The sequence below is a fragment of the Acipenser ruthenus genome, chromosome 5 (assembly GCF_902713425.1).
Source record: "Acipenser ruthenus chromosome 5, fAciRut3.2 maternal haplotype, whole genome shotgun sequence".
In the NCBI taxonomy this organism is placed as follows: domain Eukaryota; kingdom Metazoa; phylum Chordata; class Actinopteri; order Acipenseriformes; family Acipenseridae; genus Acipenser; species Acipenser ruthenus.
The window spans coordinates 63,869,971-63,887,593 of record NC_081193.1 but is presented as its reverse complement, the minus strand read 5'-3'; the positions used below and the strand labels follow the sequence as shown (position 1 = coordinate 63,887,593).

Genomic DNA, 17,623 nt, shown 5'->3' with positions numbered 1-17,623 from the left:
GTCTGGGGAAGGACCAGGTACTATACGTGGCATAAAATAAACCAGAAGACATCTTTCCAATGCTAACTGAAGTTTAGACAAGATGATGACGATCAGAAGAGCAGAAAACCCGAGACACAATAACTTGGTTTATATGCAAAACTATAAATAAGTCTCACCTTTTTGTCACGCTATTTTGGTAGTACCTATTGGGCAATTTGGGTTTCCATGTAGTTTTCTTTTAGAGAGAAATTCTCCTTAAAATTCAGATTATCTAATTAATATAAAATATGGGAGGATTTATTTAAATATTTCTCTCAGTGTTCCAATTTGGCCTTGCGTGACTACTGATATTGTGGAGCTTTCTTAAGCTGGGTTTACAAGAAGTTTTTAGGTTGTTTTAGACCTTTAGACAAACTTGTCTGGAGAATCCAAAGTGTCTAGACTGAATAGACTTCCTTATTCCATTGAAATCATGTGACATGATCAATATAGAGAAAGAGGAAGTAGGTTAGGTGAGTCTGGCAGCATTAGTATTGGAGCAACACATCCAAGAACCACTGAGAATGATTATAAACTTCATACAAGAGCAAGGGGAATGTAAACAAGCATTTAAAATTATATTTGAAGTTTAAGTAAAAAATATATTTGAAGTTTAAGTAAAAGTAAAAGCTTTAAAAACATATACTTGGATGAAATCCCCAAGAAGGCATTCTAAAAAATGGTATTGATATATTCATGTAATTGTTTTAAAAATAGCTTAAACACAAACTGAACAACCCAAGCACACATAGCATGAAAATGGGTTCTATTTGATCATTCATTAAAAAATAAAACAACACTGAAGGCTTAAAATGACGCTTCCATCAAACAATACTACAAAATACCTTTACATATTTTTAAGTCTAGGGCTAAATTCTTAAAGCTTTTTACTCAAATTTGACGACAGCAGGGTTTTTTTTTTTTCCGGAAAAGAAAAAGTTACTAAGCCAGAAATAAATTAATTTAGAGGCTTGTATAAAACTCCAATTATAATAACAGCATAGCCATATATTTGGGGTAAATTATAATCCCTAATTACATTTGCCTTTTTTGCTACTGCGGATTGTAATAATATATAGAAATAGTTAAGAAACATGTCCAACCTTCATTGGCACTACTGGCAAGCCAAAAAAATATTAAAATCAGAAAGCCTGTGCTATCCCACAGGGAATGTATTTGAGGTAAACAACAGTGAGGGCAGCCTGAGTGTGCTGCCATGTGTCTCATCAGTGGCCAAGCAGTGCATCCTGTGGACCCACGCAATGGGACTGGTGAAGATCCCCAATGGCTCAGGCGCAATATGTTTTCTTTAGCTAACCATGAGGTCTCCTGAGGTCTCCTTCATATACGTGGGACATCACTTGTGTCAATTGCAAAAGTTATAGCAACTTACCTTGTGGGTTTTTTAATTATTTATTTATTTTTTTTACTGTATTTCCACCATCTGTGTTGGGAACATGCATGGCCCCAGCCAGAGTGAGATTTCAATTTACTGTGAGTCTATCTTCACAGTAATGGAGACTACGAAGGAATTATATGAGGTCAAGTTTTTTCATGACATTTAATTTAACAAGCATTTAGTGGCTCTAGTTAATCATTTAAAATGAAATGTTTGTTATGCCCCAGTAGTTTAAAAACAAAGCAGTTCCATGTTGGCATTTCAGCTGCAACCACTGCTGAGGAAGTTACTTTTAAAAAGTAATCCTTTACCATTACAAGTTATTTGAACAAAACTGTAACTAGTTACAACAACTTATTACTTTGGCAGTTTTACAGAGATTTTTTTCTTTTACAGTTGGGTCAGGCTGCAGAAATATTCTCTGAACATCCAGCTATCGAACTCACTTGTTCCCTCCTATTGACACCATTTCTAGCAAGATGATTTCAACGTTATGCATTAAAGGTCATGAAAAGTAACCATGTAATCAGTTTACAGTAGTGCATTACATGTACTGTGTTACTCCCCAATATTGATTGCGACAAGTTGTCAATCTTGGCTAGGGACTCCACAGGGCACCCTAGCACTCTCATGAGCTGGGGAGAGAAAATCAGCTTGGGATGGTTTGTCTCGCAATGCCACAGTGATCCCTATTGGTCAGGCATTGATCTTGAGCTGATCGTCTGTCCTCCTGGGCCAGTATGTGGGTTGCAGCGGTAGGGTGACACTCAAAATGGTTATTCCAAATTGGCAAAGGAGGTAAAAAAAATAATGATTTCATTTTTAATAAAATATTACATTGTTTTTTCTGTTTATAGTTTTTTGTTACAAAAACAAATAGTATAACAATAACATTATGTTACTACATACAATAAAAATACAGTGAAATAAGGTTCTCGGAAAATCAGGTTTATAAATTTAAGGATGGTGGAATCAAGATTTCTGTTTAGATGATCAAAATAGACCCCAGAAAGAAAGAGAGTAAGACAGACAGAAAGACAGGCAGACAGAATGAGATAGAACTGAGCTGGTTGAGGTTAAAATGGACTATAAGGCTGTATAAAATGTTACAATGCATTTTTTTTTTTTCTAATAAAAGTTGCATGAGGTCCCTGGTCCACTGAATGTGTGACGGTGGGGCAGCCTGGTTCCCACAAAACAGTATCCGGAATCTAGCTAACAATGGGTCAGTTTCCATGGCAAAAGAAAAATAAGTCTCACATTTTTCTCACTCTATTTTGGTAGTACCTTTCGGCTAGTGCGTGTTTCCATGTAGTTTTCTTTTAACCAGAGAAATTCTCCTTCCAAATGTAAATAACCTAATTAATATTAAAATACAGAAGGGTATATTTAAATGTTTGAGTTCCAATTTGGTCTTGCGTGACGACTGATATCGTACAGCTTTCTTAAACTGGGTTTCGACTAAGATTTTAGTTTGTGTTGAAGCACAGCAAGTGCAGCCCGCTCATTTGTGTTGAAGCACAGCAAGTGCAGCCCGCTCATTTGGCCACCAACATTTTTTTATAACAATCTATGGGAAACAAAACAAAAACGAGATAGAAAAAAACAAACAAAAAAAAACATTCCATAACAAAGCGTTGTGTACTATCCTTCTATTATTTGCTGAATATTTTTTGACTACATATATATTTATTATAAACCATGTTAATAAACAATGTTAACAGGCAATACAGCAGCGTGTATTGCTCTGTTTAAATCCACGGTTGGTTCCCAAATAATAAACAGTCCCGTTCTTATTCATCCACACGTAACACAAAACACTCACAATATATTTCATAACACTGGTCCTTCCAGGTTATTCTGTAACCATAACTGAAGGAACAGATTACGTCGCTTCGTCCCCTATTTGTACCGTTACTCATGACCCACTGATAAATGATTGCAGCCACTCCTCCAATCCACGGCTGCCACGTCATTTACCTTCCGGGTTGATGAGTTAGTGCACCGAAGCCCCTCCCCCTTTGATGACCGACTCACTTTTAACCCTGGGAACGAAGTGTCAGGCCAAACAGTCTAGGGTACTCTGTTCCCGTTACTTAGCACCCTCAGGAGGGAGATTTACCACCAAAGATCATTCTATTTCTGTCACATGGTCGTATTGACAAACCAATCCTGAAGGCAGGTCGAGTCTACCACAAATACAAGGTCAAGAGAAACTGCTGGCCACTTGTCCGTGGCGTGGCTATGAATCCTGTTGAACATCCCTTCGGTGGTGGTAACCATCAGCACATTGGTAAACCCTCAACCATCAGGAGGGACGCACCAGCTGGTCATAAAGTCGGTCTCATTGCTGCACATTGTACCAGTAGACTGCGACTAGGTTCAAGAGATTTTATTTCAGCTCTAGTGCTGTCGGTAGCCCGCAGCAATAATAAAGGTATTGGCAACGAATTCCCAGCTATGCTAATTTAATACATTCTATGGTACAAACGTGACTTTTTTTGTCCTTGGCAGATACCCATGATAGATGCTACTTAAGGCTAGTGTACAATGTATTGCATCTTATAGCTAATGGACAGAAAAGTCTAAACTTCAAGCAATCAGCTATCTGATCACCAAACACAGAGATAACAAAAGTGTAAAAGGATTAAACAAATATCCGTGCTTTGCAAAGTGTTGCATTTTTTCTTTCTAGTAGCTGTATTTGTTTTATAACGTTGCTTATAAAACAACCAAACTATAAAGCACTATAATTTTATGAGTCAAATGGCAATAATTTGAAACGTTGAATAAATGGTGTCACATAAAAATAAAAATAAATACCCCTAGTACTGTATGTTTATTTTATCCTATTTGGTCAAAGATCCTTGCCATGGCTACCTCCAGCAGATCTCAGATAATAAAGGATTGCTTGGTGGTACGGCCTTTACTAGAGTAGAAAGTTGTGCAAGGTTACGTCACAAATGGGATTTTCACTGCTGAAATCTCGTAAGCATAAGTTAAAGGCAGCTTCTGGATATGTTTCTATGTAAAAAAAAGAGTTTTTAGTCAATTGTACAGCTTTTTTGTGTGAGAAGGCGATTTACCCACCCTTTAAAGTTGTACAATGTTTTAGACGCGTACCATAGAGCGTGGTATGTGCGTGGAATGTGCATGGTATGTGCGTGGTATGTGCTGCTACGTCACATAAATCGAAACCCGGCCAGTGTCACAAAGATTAAGGCAATAGCTTCTTAAATTATACATTATATATATATATATATATATATATATATATATATATATATATATATATATATATATATATATATACAGACATGCTCAAATTTGTTGGTACCCCTCCACAAAAAACGAAGAATGCACAATTTTCTCTGAAATAACTTGAAACTGACAAAAGTAATTGGCATCCACCATTGTTTATTCCATATTTAATAGAAATCAGACTTTGCTTTTGATTTTTTATTCAACATAATATTGTAAATAAGAAAACAAATGAAAATGGCATGGACAAAAATGATGGGACCGCTAACCTAATATTTTGTTGCACAACCTTTAGAGGCAATCACTGCAATCAAACGTTTTCTGTAGCTCTCAATGAGACTTCTGCACCTGTTAACAGGTAGTTTGGCCCACTCTTCCTGAGCAAACTGCTCCATCTGTCTCAGGTTTGATGGGTGCCTTCTCCAGACTGCAAGTTTCAGCTCTTTCCATAGATGTTTGATAGGATTCAGATCAGGACTCATAGAAGGCCACTTCAGAATAGTCCAATGTTTTGTTCTTATCCATTCTTGGGTGCTTTTAGCTGTGTGTTTTTGGTCATTATCCTGATGGAGGACCCATGACCTGCGACTGAGACAGAGCTTTCTGACACTGGGCAGTACGTTTTGCTCCAGAATGCCTTGATAGTCTTGAGATTTCATTGTGCCCTGCACAGATTCAAGGCAATCTGTGCCAGGCGCAGCAAAGCAGCCCCAAAACATAACCGAGCCTCCTCCATGTTTCACTGTAGGTATGGTGTTCTTTTCTTTGAAAGCTTCATTTTTTCGTCTGTGAACATAGAGCTGATGTGACTTGCCAAAAAGCTCCAGTTTTGACTCACCTGTCCAAAGGACATTCTCCCAGAAGGATTGTGGCTTGTCAATATGCATTTTAGCCCACTTTCGCTCAAAAAGCGACGGATGGTGCGATCAGAAACTGACGTACCTTCACCTTGGAGTTCAGCTTGTATCTCTTTGGCAGTTATCCTTGGTTCTTTTTCGACCATTCGCACTATCCTTCTGTTCAATCTGGGGTCGATTTTCCTCTTGCGGACGTGCCCAGGGAGGTTGGCTACAGTTCCATGGACCTTAAACTTCTTAATAATATTTGCAACTGTTGTCACAGGAACATCAAGCTGCTTGGAGATGGTCTTGTAGCCTTTACCTTTACCATGCTTGTCTATTATTTTCTTTCTGATCTCTTCAGACAACTCTCTCCTTTGCTTTCTCTGGTCCATGTTCAGTGTGGTGCACACAATGATACCAAACAGCACAGTGACTACTTTTCTCCATTTAAATAGGCTGAATGACTGATTACAAGATTGGAGACATGTGTGATACTAATTAAAGAAACTAATTAGTTTGAAATATCACTATAATCCAATTATTTATTATCTTTTCTAAGGGGTACCAACAAATGTGTCCAGGCCATTTTAGAATATCTTTGTAGAATAAGCAATAATTCATCTCTTTTCACAGCTTCTTTGCTTTATTCTATGACATACCAAAGGCATGCAAGTATACATGATAAAATAGCTTTTAATTTCATCACTTTTCAGGAGGAATGAAGCATTATTTCAATGAGCTGTAAGGGTACCAACAAATTTGAGCACGTCTGTATATATACACATACCCATAATGACTCTCAATGCCATCAGTGAAAAAAGTCACATTCATAAAAAATAAATGTGCTCTTTCTCTTATTGAAACTGTACAAACATTTTAGGTCATACATTAATTTTATTATCAGGGCTACATTAACAATATGTAAATCAAAATCATACACTATCTGTTTTATAAAGTAATAATAATATTTAATATTCCCATAAGGATTCAAACAAGATTTTTGGGTAATGCTAGAGCAGCTAACGATAGCAGTGTTTGGTGTTGCTAATTTACTGGTTTGAATGAGGTAAAAGTCTTTTTGCTGAGACTATTGGCCAATTCCTATCACACAATATATAATTACTGATATCAAGAACTTCCTTTAACATTCATGTAATTGCAATTAGTGTGCCTGATGAATGCATTGCTGCATGTGAAGTATGTTTAAATGTTGTTTTTTTTTTAACTACGTGGTAGAAGTCTGATTTACAATGTATGCAAACTAGATATAGCACAGTAGTCATATATTGGCAACAGAAAACATTTTAACAGTTCACATACGTCCAGTATATATTCCATTCTAGTTAGGGAAGCCTTTGGAAGACAAATATTTCTTAATATTAAGTACACAACATTTTTTTTTTATTTATTTGAGATACCTCTTTAAAGAACAATTGCATATTTCTATAAAAGAAACAACAACACAAAAACTAGCCTTTGAGACTACAAAGGACTCAAGAAAGTTCCTCTTACTGCTGGAAAAGTTTTTCCAATTTCACCAGAACCTGCCTTTATGGTCTCAAAATGAATTTGACCATATTCAGCTAATAGTGTGGGCAGCAGTGTGGAGTAGTGGTTAGGGCTCTGGACTCTTGACCGGAGGGTCGTGGGTTCGATCCCCAGTGGAGGACGCTGCTACTGTATCCTTGAGCGAGGTACTTTACCTAGATTCCTCCAGTAAAAACCCAACTGTATAAATGGGTAATTATATGTAAAAATAATGTGATATCTTGTAACAATTGTAAGTTGCCCTGGATAAGTGCGTCTGCTAAGAAATAAATAATAATCCTAAAATGTGTCACATTAAACAACCTTTGTTATATATCTTGTCTGTGGGACAGCACAGCCCATACAGGTTTATTGAAAATGAGTGCTCTGTAAGTACCAAAATGAATTACATAAATTCTATATTTTTCACTGCTGCATACATGTTGGAGAAATTTGTGGCAGCCACTTTCCATCCCTGGGACCTTTGCACTGAACCTGAGGTTGATTATATGAAATCTGCTTCAAGGGATTATAGCTAATGAAATAATTCTGTCAATATTAGTGGTTGTGCCCTTCTTGTGTGCAGTTTTGAAATAAACATCTCTATAGCAAAAATGAAATATGATGCCATATAAGGTAAAAAAACCCTTAAGATTTATGGAATGAGTATGTTAGCTATAAGGAAACAGGCGGCATTTAATTAAATCTGCGTTCACAAACTTATGAAACACACTGTATCATTTTAATATTGTATTTACTGTTGTTAGCTATGAATTGCTTCTTTTTTTTTTTTTTTTACTTTAAGCTCCAAAGCACCCATTTCTCATTTATAGCTCACATACAATTTTACAACTGATGGGGTTGAAGCACAAGGAAGTGATTCACCCAAGCAGGGGGTGTGTGGGTATTTGGATATCATTTTACGTTTTACGTTAATGAATACTAGATCAGGGTATGGATACCACATTTATATTCAAAAAAATAGCAAACTCCAGTATTTTGTATAAACTGTATAAACTACAGGAGTTTACAGCCTTATTATTAACAGTTTTTGCACAAACCCTGTAAGACAATAAAGATATTAAGCATCTTCACCAAGTTTGACTCTTAACAGCTGTTAAAATCAGCAGATCAAAATTACATTGAGATTTCTAATTATTTTGATTTATGAGGAGGAAGAGAAAATGTTTTCATATTCAAGAAAATGTTTTAACAATGAGCGGTATACAATTTCAATATGAATATGAAAAACCAGAGACACTAGAGAAATTCATCAACTCTAAAAAAAATAAAAATAATAATAATTATAACAAACCAAGTACATCCTGCTGTAGATATTGCTGTAATTCCATTTTTTTTTTGGCACTGATACATTTATAAGTCACCAAAAACCTTTATAGCCTGGGTGTACAGTGTACATTATTCTATCTGGTAGACTGTAATATTTGTACTTCCTAAATTATTTTCACCTTAGCAATGTACCTGGGGTCAAAGTCATTAGAAAAAGCAGCTGTGGTTCATTAATAACAGGAAATACTTTGATTTGTGAGGTGAAATGGCCAAGGAAGTACAAGTACTGTATAACAGACCTGAAAGCAATAAACTAAGAATCTTCTTAAAACTGTATACTGAAAAAAATGATAAATAATAATAAAAAACACATCACAGATCGTAATTTCAACATGGCCTTAAAATGTATGTTTTTTTAATGAATAGGGCACAAGCATTTATGAATATTATATTATTATCATCCTCAGATATGATCTGAAATAACTTAAGATGAAGTTGGTATCTATCACAGGCTTTATATAACCCACAACAGCCCGTCACCAAAATTGAGGTTTTAGCTCAGTGTCCAGTGTCTCTGTAATTAAATACACCTGTAAGAAAAAAATTGGCAAATGGGCACAGCTGCAGTATAGTTTCATTGATGAAACGAATGTACAGGGATGGGTACATTAACCTTGGCAGTTTATTATATCTCCTGTAAGGGCTTGGCTACCAAGTCTAATAAAACCAACCTGTCCCACTACAGCCCACCCGTCTGCCAGACTCTCGCGAGGGTTGTCTCAACAGAGGGGGGAGAGAAGAGATACACTGAGAAAAACCGACCGAGCTGAGCGAGCACGCAAGCGATAGACAGCAGAGGAGAGAGAGGGAGAGGAAAGCCGTCCGAGAAGTGGCTGGGTGTGACGTCACGAGTTTTCCTGAAAGTCAACAACAAGCTGCAGCAGCACAGCGGCGGTGCCAGGGGCTAGGAGGAGCTGCAGCCGCTTCCCTTTATTATTATTAGAAGCAGCAGCAGCAGCAGCATCACCACCGCCACCATTCGAGTTTTTTTTTTGTGTGTGGCTGGGGTTTGCGATATTATTATTCTCGCTTAGGAAAGACGCGAGCGTTACGGAGGCTGCCGAGGGGGGAACCCACTCGTCTCCCCATCACTGCCTGTGCAGGTAATAATACATACAAAACAATAGCACAATAATGATGCAGTACAAGATCATTTGTTATCAATTAATAAGCGTACTGTCTGTCCCGGTTATGCACCTTCTTCATGCAGCTGTCGTAGTTCCCTTGTTTGTGGCGCTGGCTGGGTTGCACAGTGTTGACAGCGGATGGGAGACTGGGTTGTCTGTGTAGATGCTGCGGAGAAGAGGTTGTGATAGACTGGGAGACGGGAGGAGGAGGTGGAGTTTTACGGCTCTGGCCTAGTGCTTCTCTGCATAGTCCTGCCTGGCTCTATTCCATAGTTTTTGCAATACCCTTTCTGCAGGTGAAAAAAAAAACAAAAAAAAAACGGGGTGTTGCCATAATGCCACATTGCGGGGAATAATTTATTTTTGTTGGGTAGCTCCCGTGGAGGTGGCTGGCGGTCTGCGTTTGTAGCCATAGTCTTTTGGGGGGGTTGTTCATGGCAGAGATGATGCAGTAATATTTTTGTTTTAGTACTGCTTGTGATGTTTGTATCTGTTCCAGCCATACAGCAAGGCAGCCTCATCCTTGGATTGCTGATCAGGATTAGGTATAATTATAACAGAGGCGCGTTTTCGTTCAGACCCAACCCCCCACCCCAGATATTTTTTATAATCAATATTAATTTATTATTGTAAGCTATTGACGTTAATTGGTAAATGTGTTAGAAAACAACCATTCTCACAATGTGTGCTTGGTCTGTGTTACACTGTATGACATTACTTTTTTGTATGACCTTTCCTTTTTCCTATTAAGTTAAACAGGTGTTCTCATAAATCATTTTGTGATAAAGCTGAAGTTTGTTTGACATTTTAACACACACAACATGCAGCAACATCCAAGGCAGGCCGTGTTTGAAGCAGTAAAACATTTTATTGCGACATTGTTTGCCATGTATTTTTTATTTCTGTGGTGCTGTGGTCATTACATATTTCTGCCCCTTGACACTTTTTTATGCCCAAGGTGTACTGGTATTAATCTTTATTTTTTTCTGAATATGTAACAAATGGCTAACTGCTAGCCAGACAGACCTGCATGTTTTGTTTATTTATGGTATTTCACCAGACACCTAGCCTATATACTATACAGTATGTTATTATGAACTTGCATCAGGCTAGATTTAGCAGTATATTGTATCTAGAAAATGGCTAGAAAAGTTTTCATTTTAGATTTCAATTTTAACAGTTCTTAATGAATGGTTCCATGCAGTTAGACACAGGCCAATAAATGCTAACAGAAATGCCCCTATCGACACATCCCTGAAGCCCTCCTGAGTAAATATAAGTGGTGCAATCAGCAACCTAATTTCTTAATCGATTATCTCAAAGCATTTATTAACAATAATCGATGCATCAACATTTTATTTATAGAAATCAAGAACAAAAACGCAATGTGCATAATAGTTAAAAGGCAAGGCATAACTTACATTCAAATGAGAATATGTTTGATAATAATAATAATCATCATCATCATAATAATAATGATAATAATAATAATAATTATAATAATAATAATAATTACTATTGTTATTATTAACATCTGAAGGACACCATGGGTCAATTGGAGCATACCAGTGATTTAGTCCACATCAAGTGGACTAAAATGCTGACTAGAAAATCCTGCAAATCTATACTAACTTATTTCTGATTCCAGCATACCAAACAGATGGTCCTGGAATTGGTTTAACTGATCGGAACAAGCGGAATAAGTTAGACCGATAATGAGGACTAACTTACAGCTTTGGCCAAAGGGTCATTCCATATGAAATCAATCAAAAACTGCCATTTTTCACTTGATCTTCTCTGATTTTGATAAACTTTTGCACGCATTGTCTTTGGAATAAATGGTTACACTGTAAATTTTAGGCCTGAGTGACATCCTGTTCATGAGATACAGCTCATCAAAGTTGACCCATTTTGGACCCCCACCCTCTCCTCTCCTCCTCCCCTGCCCTCCTCCCTTTCCATGGTCATAACTTCCTCCATAATTGACACAGAAAGGTAGTTTTGGTGTTGTTTTAAAGCTGTTGAATAGCGCTATCTTCTCATTCTGTGGAAGGTTCTGTGAGGTGTAAGATAAGCAAGTTGTGTGAATCTGAGACCTTTGACCTCACCCAGGTCAAATCGCGTAACCTTGGATTTTTGTCAGGAGGGCGAAGACGAACACATGCTGTCCTCCGAAGCGTGTGCCATCAGCCGACCGCTTTTTTTCACACTGTGGACTCACCATGCAGCCACCCAACAGCTACAGCGTCGGAGGACAACGCAGCTCTCGGGCAGCTTACAGGCAAGCCCGCAGGCGCCCGGCCATACTACAGGGGTTGCTGGTGCGCGGTGAGCCGAGGACATCCTGGCTGACCTAACCCTCCCCCCCCCCGGGCGACGCTCGGGCAATTGTGCGCCACCCTCTGGGGGCTCCCGTCAACGGTCGGCTGTGGAATAGCCTGGACCCGAACTCGCGACGTCCAGACTATAGTGCGCATCCTGCACTCCATGTGGAGTGCCTTTACTGGATGTGCCACTCAGGAACCCCCTTGTCAGTTTTTGATAGATTGTAGCCTAGACCCTTATCTGCATTTCCTGCAAGTTTTATTTTGTCCCTGCCATTGGTTAAGGCACAGCACAGAGTTGAATGCAGCGTGTCAGGTGACTCTTCTAAGTGAAGTGATTACACACCTATTACAATTAAACAAAAATATGTATTTGCAATCGAGTATACTCTCCTCTTGTGTTAAATTGAAGCTGCAGTGAACTGGTGCAGCTATAACAGCTATTAATATATTAATGAATTAACTAAGGTACCATATTTACACAATTGGCTAAAACAAACAAATACAGGTGAATTAAATATAAATGAATTCTGAATTGTGCACGTTTAACTTCTGTCAGCGCATGTTTGGTATTTTAAGCGATGCTTCTCCAGGAGCTGTAATTACCACTGTTCAAATCCAATGAATCACTGAGCCTGGAAAAGAAATGTATTGCTAGAAGTGGTGGAAATGTAGGTATTTCATTTTCAGGTCTCTGTCCTTATATTTCTGCATGCAACACAATTTACCACTCACCTATGCTTAAGTTGCCCTTTTCCTTTGTAGCCACTCTGTCAAGGCTTTTGATGCTTTGGCCATCTCCTTGTCTCTCAGGGTGTATATCCTTCCTGTTGCAGTTGTTGGCTCCACTGATGTCAGCACACCCCTCATGTCTGCAATAAATTGATTTGACGGCGTGGGAAACAAATGATCGTGCTGGTCCATTCGGGTGCAGGAAGTTAATTTCAACCCCCCATTTCTTCTGATCAGCAGACACCATCAGCCCGGGCCACCAGTGACTGTCATACTGAACAGTAACATATCCTTCCACATGGTCAAATGGTAGGGCATCCTCTTCGACTGTGATTGTTTCTTCTCTTTGTTTTGTTGACTGGGAAAACTATGGTACAAGGACTTTTGCTTTGGAAACTGGTTGAAAGAAGTGGATATGCCGTGTGCCAGGCACAGTTCTTACCTTGAGGAATTGTTGTTCCAGAAAACCTTGCTCAGCTTGCCATTGTGCTATCGTGAAGTATTCTACTTCTAGAGCACCAATGTTGTCTTTTGCAAACCTGTACAATTGGTGTGGAGTCTGGATCTGGTCATGGTGTGGACACTGCAAACTGGCTTTTGTTGCCATTCGTTTAATGGTTTCTCAGGGTCCTTTTCCATGAGTTGTTGCAAAGAAGTTCCACTGTGCTTCCATGCCAAAATCTTCCAAGTGCTGGCAAATGTTGAGAACATTTTTGCAGTTCTTGTACTGCACACCCGTCAGAAAAGTAATAGATTTTTCCCTGGCGCCTCCCAAATTTGTTCTCCAAGAACCTTAAAAGATGCTCTTGAATGAGATAAACAGCGACTGTGTCATGAGTCATGCATTCTGATATTGCAACATATGAGATGTGCTGAGAATTCCCATCTTTGTCTCTCCAATAGAAAACAAAAGAATGTGTGGTTTCCTGAGAGTTGTTCCAATGATGTGATTGTGCTTCATCTTGCATGATGAAAGTGAAGTTTTCTACAAAATCACCAACAACTAGGAATTCATTTTCTTGAAGGAGTTCATCCCTCAGCTGTTGATAATATGCAGTCTGCATCTTTGCGATGAAATCATGTCGACAAAGATGTTGGAGAAGACTTGTGAAAGTCTGTATGAACTGATCAACAGGTTCATTGATTGTCTGAAGGGTGGATCTGTCAGTTGTAGTCCACTTCTGATACTCCACTGCGTCCACCAGGCTATCTTGAAAGAGCATTTGTAGATGATTCTTGAAATCTTCAAGTGATGGACAATTTTCACATTTTCCTAAGTGGAAATCGACGTTAGGTGGGGAACACATGACATAAGATAAGCAATGGTGATAGTGATTCAAAGGCACTTTTGTACTGACACTCAGTAGTGGAAGCTTAGAACAAATGAACACCAGCTTTACATTCTGGTGTGTTGTGCAGACACACACAGCATGTGTACCGCTACTGCCTGCCAACACACACTCCTTTGGTTTCAGCTCTGCAAATTTGGAGAAGCCAATCTTATGTCAGGATGCTGTAATTTCAAGAAACAGTAGCCTGTTTTTGTTGGTGCTCCCTCCTTCCCGACTCTTTATTGTAAACAGAAACAAAATCTTTCTTTCCAGCCATGAGTCCAGTAACATCTTCCATCTTGTAGAACAATTTTACCATTTGAGCAATGTTGGTGTGCCCCCCCCCAATTTTTGGATTTGGATCCGATAGGCATCCCTTCTCTTCCTGTGAAGCCTGCAAAACTGCAAGAATTTTAGCTACAAACATTTAATGTCAAGAATGTTAAACATTTTAATGTCAAGAAAGTGTAATATATAAATGTTTTTTGGAAGAGGACCAGGTTTAAGGACACCTTAGATTAATTAATTTAATTCACCTGTGCTACACTTTAGTCAAATGTTAATAGGCCAAATTGCTTAATTAATTAACATGAATCTGTTACAGATGCACCAGTTCACTGCAGCTTCAATTTAACAGGTGAGTATATTTGATTACAACTAAATATTTTCGTTTAATTGTATTAGGTGTGTAATCACTTCACTTAGAAGATTCACCTGACACTGCATTCAACTCTGTGCTGTGCCTCAACCAACGGCAGGCACAAAATGAAACTTGCAGGAAATGTAGGTAAGGGTATAGGCTACAATCTATCAAACACTGACAAAAATCCAAGGTTACGCGATTTGACCTGGGTGAGGTCAAAGGTCACAGAATCACACAACTTTTTTTATCTTACACTTCACAGAACCTTCCATAGAATGCAAGGATAGCGCTAGTCGAGAGCTTTAAAACGACACCAAAACTACCTTTCTGTATTAATTATGGAGGAAGTTATGACCATGGAAAGGGAGAAGAGAGGAGAGGAGGAGTTGGGGGTCCAAAATGGGTCAACTTTGATGAGCTGTATCTCATGAACGGGATGTCACTCAGGCCTAAAATTTACACTGTAACCACTTCCCCCAAAGGCGGAAAAAAAGCGGACTGGGAAATGCCAACAACAATTGCGATTGTTTAAAACGTGCTTTCAAAAGTTCTGAACAAATTGATGCAGTTGTAAGTGTCGCAGTTGTCGGCAGTTTAGTACATCTCATTATAATAGAGAACCCTCATCTGCACTATCTCCACCCCCTTTTTGCGAATTTATGCAGGAACCCCCATAATTACATATTCATCTAAGGTTGAACCACAAAGAAAAACTACTGTCGCAAAGCATTCCCTAAAAAGTCGCTAACAGCATTGCACATGTTCAGTACATTTCACCTTTGACTTCGGGCTCGTTTGCGACAGGTGCAACACTTTAGTACATCTACCTCCAAGTGTCTAAGGCCCTGTCCACACAATGCCTTTAAACCGTATTAGTTGCATTTAAGCCGGCTTAATAGTGCTAAATATGGTTTGCGTCCACACTACGCAGCATTTAATACCGTACTCGAGAACCGGACTCGAGACCACCTCAGGAGGTAGTCTCGAGTCCGGTTCTAATTAGATCGCATCAGGTAGTGCGGCTTATCAGAAGTGTGGATGCTGTAATACCAAACTACATGTTTTTATGTATCCTCCAATATCCCAAAATGCTTTGTGGTATGTTTGGCGAAATACTAAGAGCAGGCGCCTGAAGGACTTGCTATCAGTGTACACTCCGCACTAGGTATTCATTTTTATGCTTCAAAAAATCTGCCAGGACATCTCTGTTAAACTAGTGGGGAAAATAACAAAAACACAATGTTAAATTAGGCGATTGCAAAAATGAAATGCAAGTTAAAAGTAGGATCGGAGATGAACAAATTACGTAATGTGTCAGCTCTGTTTGAAATAAAATTAAGAGGACCAGAATTAGGCTCAGGCAAGATATGAAGGTAAAAACAAGGATTGTTTTGTAATTAACAGCATTTTCTGAGTTTAATTATAAAACAGAATAAGCTCAATTTGTTTAAAGGGACTTCACCTGATTAAAAATAAAACCTGAAAACTTCAAGCCCTACTTGTGTGTGTGTGTGTGTGTTCGGATTTACTTTTTCCGCAATACTTGTTGCATTTCATTTATGCAATATGGACCTCTGTTAATATGGGGCATAACACATTATTTTAAAATAAAATACAGTGCATGGTGGGATACTATCGTATTAATTTCCACGGTTCGTGGCGATGCTGGGAATTGTAACTGAACTATTCTAATGGTGTGTGGACGCATTAAGCCTGACTAAACATGAAAGGTACTTCGGTGTGGACGCTTTGAGCTGGATTAATTGGAGCGGTTTCGAGTACGGTTCTCGAGATCGGTTATGTAGTGTGGACAGGGCCTAATACTGTCAGGTGCTGAAAATGCGATTTAGTAAACTCTTTTTATGACTTCTGTCCAGACAATTATTTTCTCGCACCAGTGTGTCTTGATATCTGGCTGTGACCACTCGCAACGCAGCAGCCAACTGTTCATCTTTAAGCCCTGATCTATGTTTTGATTTGTTTGAAGAGTTGCTTGCAAATCTAAGTGCTTCCAATTAAACTCAGGATTTGGCGAAAAAGTTCTGACAATTTGGGGAACTCGTTGACTGGAACATACTGGTAGAAATCTTGCTGTGGCACTTTGTTGAATTCATCCTTGAGATGCTGTTTACACTGAAAACCAGTCAGCTCCATTTGAAGATCTGGCGGGGCTATTGTCACATTAAAGATAAATAGGTTTGCAAATAACTGAAACATGTTTCGATGAGACTGGAAGTTGACAATCAAATTATTTTAAAAAGTGTGCTTGTTTTTCACTGCAGTGCTTGTAGTTGTCATCATCAAATTAATCTATGTAACTCTTGAATCTCTCGGCACAAATTGAAGTCAACAAAATTTCGAGGTTATAGATGAGCGTCTGAAGGACTTGTGGTGAAATAATTGACTTGGTTATCAGTCTCCTTCACAGTTTAATAATTCTCTGTCCAGGTGGGGCACCACCACTATATAAAGACTTTAATCAGTTGACAGCAAGTCACAATCCATCACAAGACTCATTCAAAAACATGTCATAAAACAGATATCTGTTGTGCCTATATTATTTTAAGTCGGATTTCAAGAACATTGTGTCACACACAGTTGTGCTTGTAATTTAGATATCTGAAAATTGCATGATTTCACCAGTCCTTAAAACGCTCATCTATAACCCATGAATGCTTGTTTCAGAACTTTGCAAGAATCCATTTTTAAAGATGGCAACAAAGATGAAATAAGAGGTCAACAGTACCTCTGTAGGCCTATGATAAACCACTTGCATATAAAGATTATACATATTTTAAGGTTTTAGTTTTATGGAAGTATTTGTTTATATATGTTTTATGGTTTCTCTTGGTTTAAACTCAAACTATTTGCTAATATTGTACAATATAACCCAAAACAACATTAATGTGTGTTGTTCATGTTTGTATATTTATTAAACTGTGAAGGAGACAGATTACCAAGTCAATTATTTAACGACAAGTCCTTCAAGTCCTCATCTGTAAGGCCACCAAAGGTCAGTTTCTTAATTCGTATCCCACAAGGGGTTTTAGCCCTTCAAAGATAGGG

At 38.4% G+C, this 17,623-nt stretch overlaps 1 protein-coding gene across 1 annotated transcript in view; it reads left to right on the top strand.

Annotated features, from left to right (window-relative positions):
• Positions 1 to 9,099: 9,099 nt before the first annotated feature.
• Positions 9,100 to 17,623, top strand: part of LOC117403056 (RAC-gamma serine/threonine-protein kinase) — a 173,051-nt gene continuing 164,527 nt past the window's right edge. The window contains exon 1 of the mRNA XM_034004929.3: positions 9,100 to 9,503. The gene's annotated coding sequence lies outside the window, so the exon portion shown is untranslated. The remainder of the gene's footprint in view (positions 9,504 to 17,623) is intronic.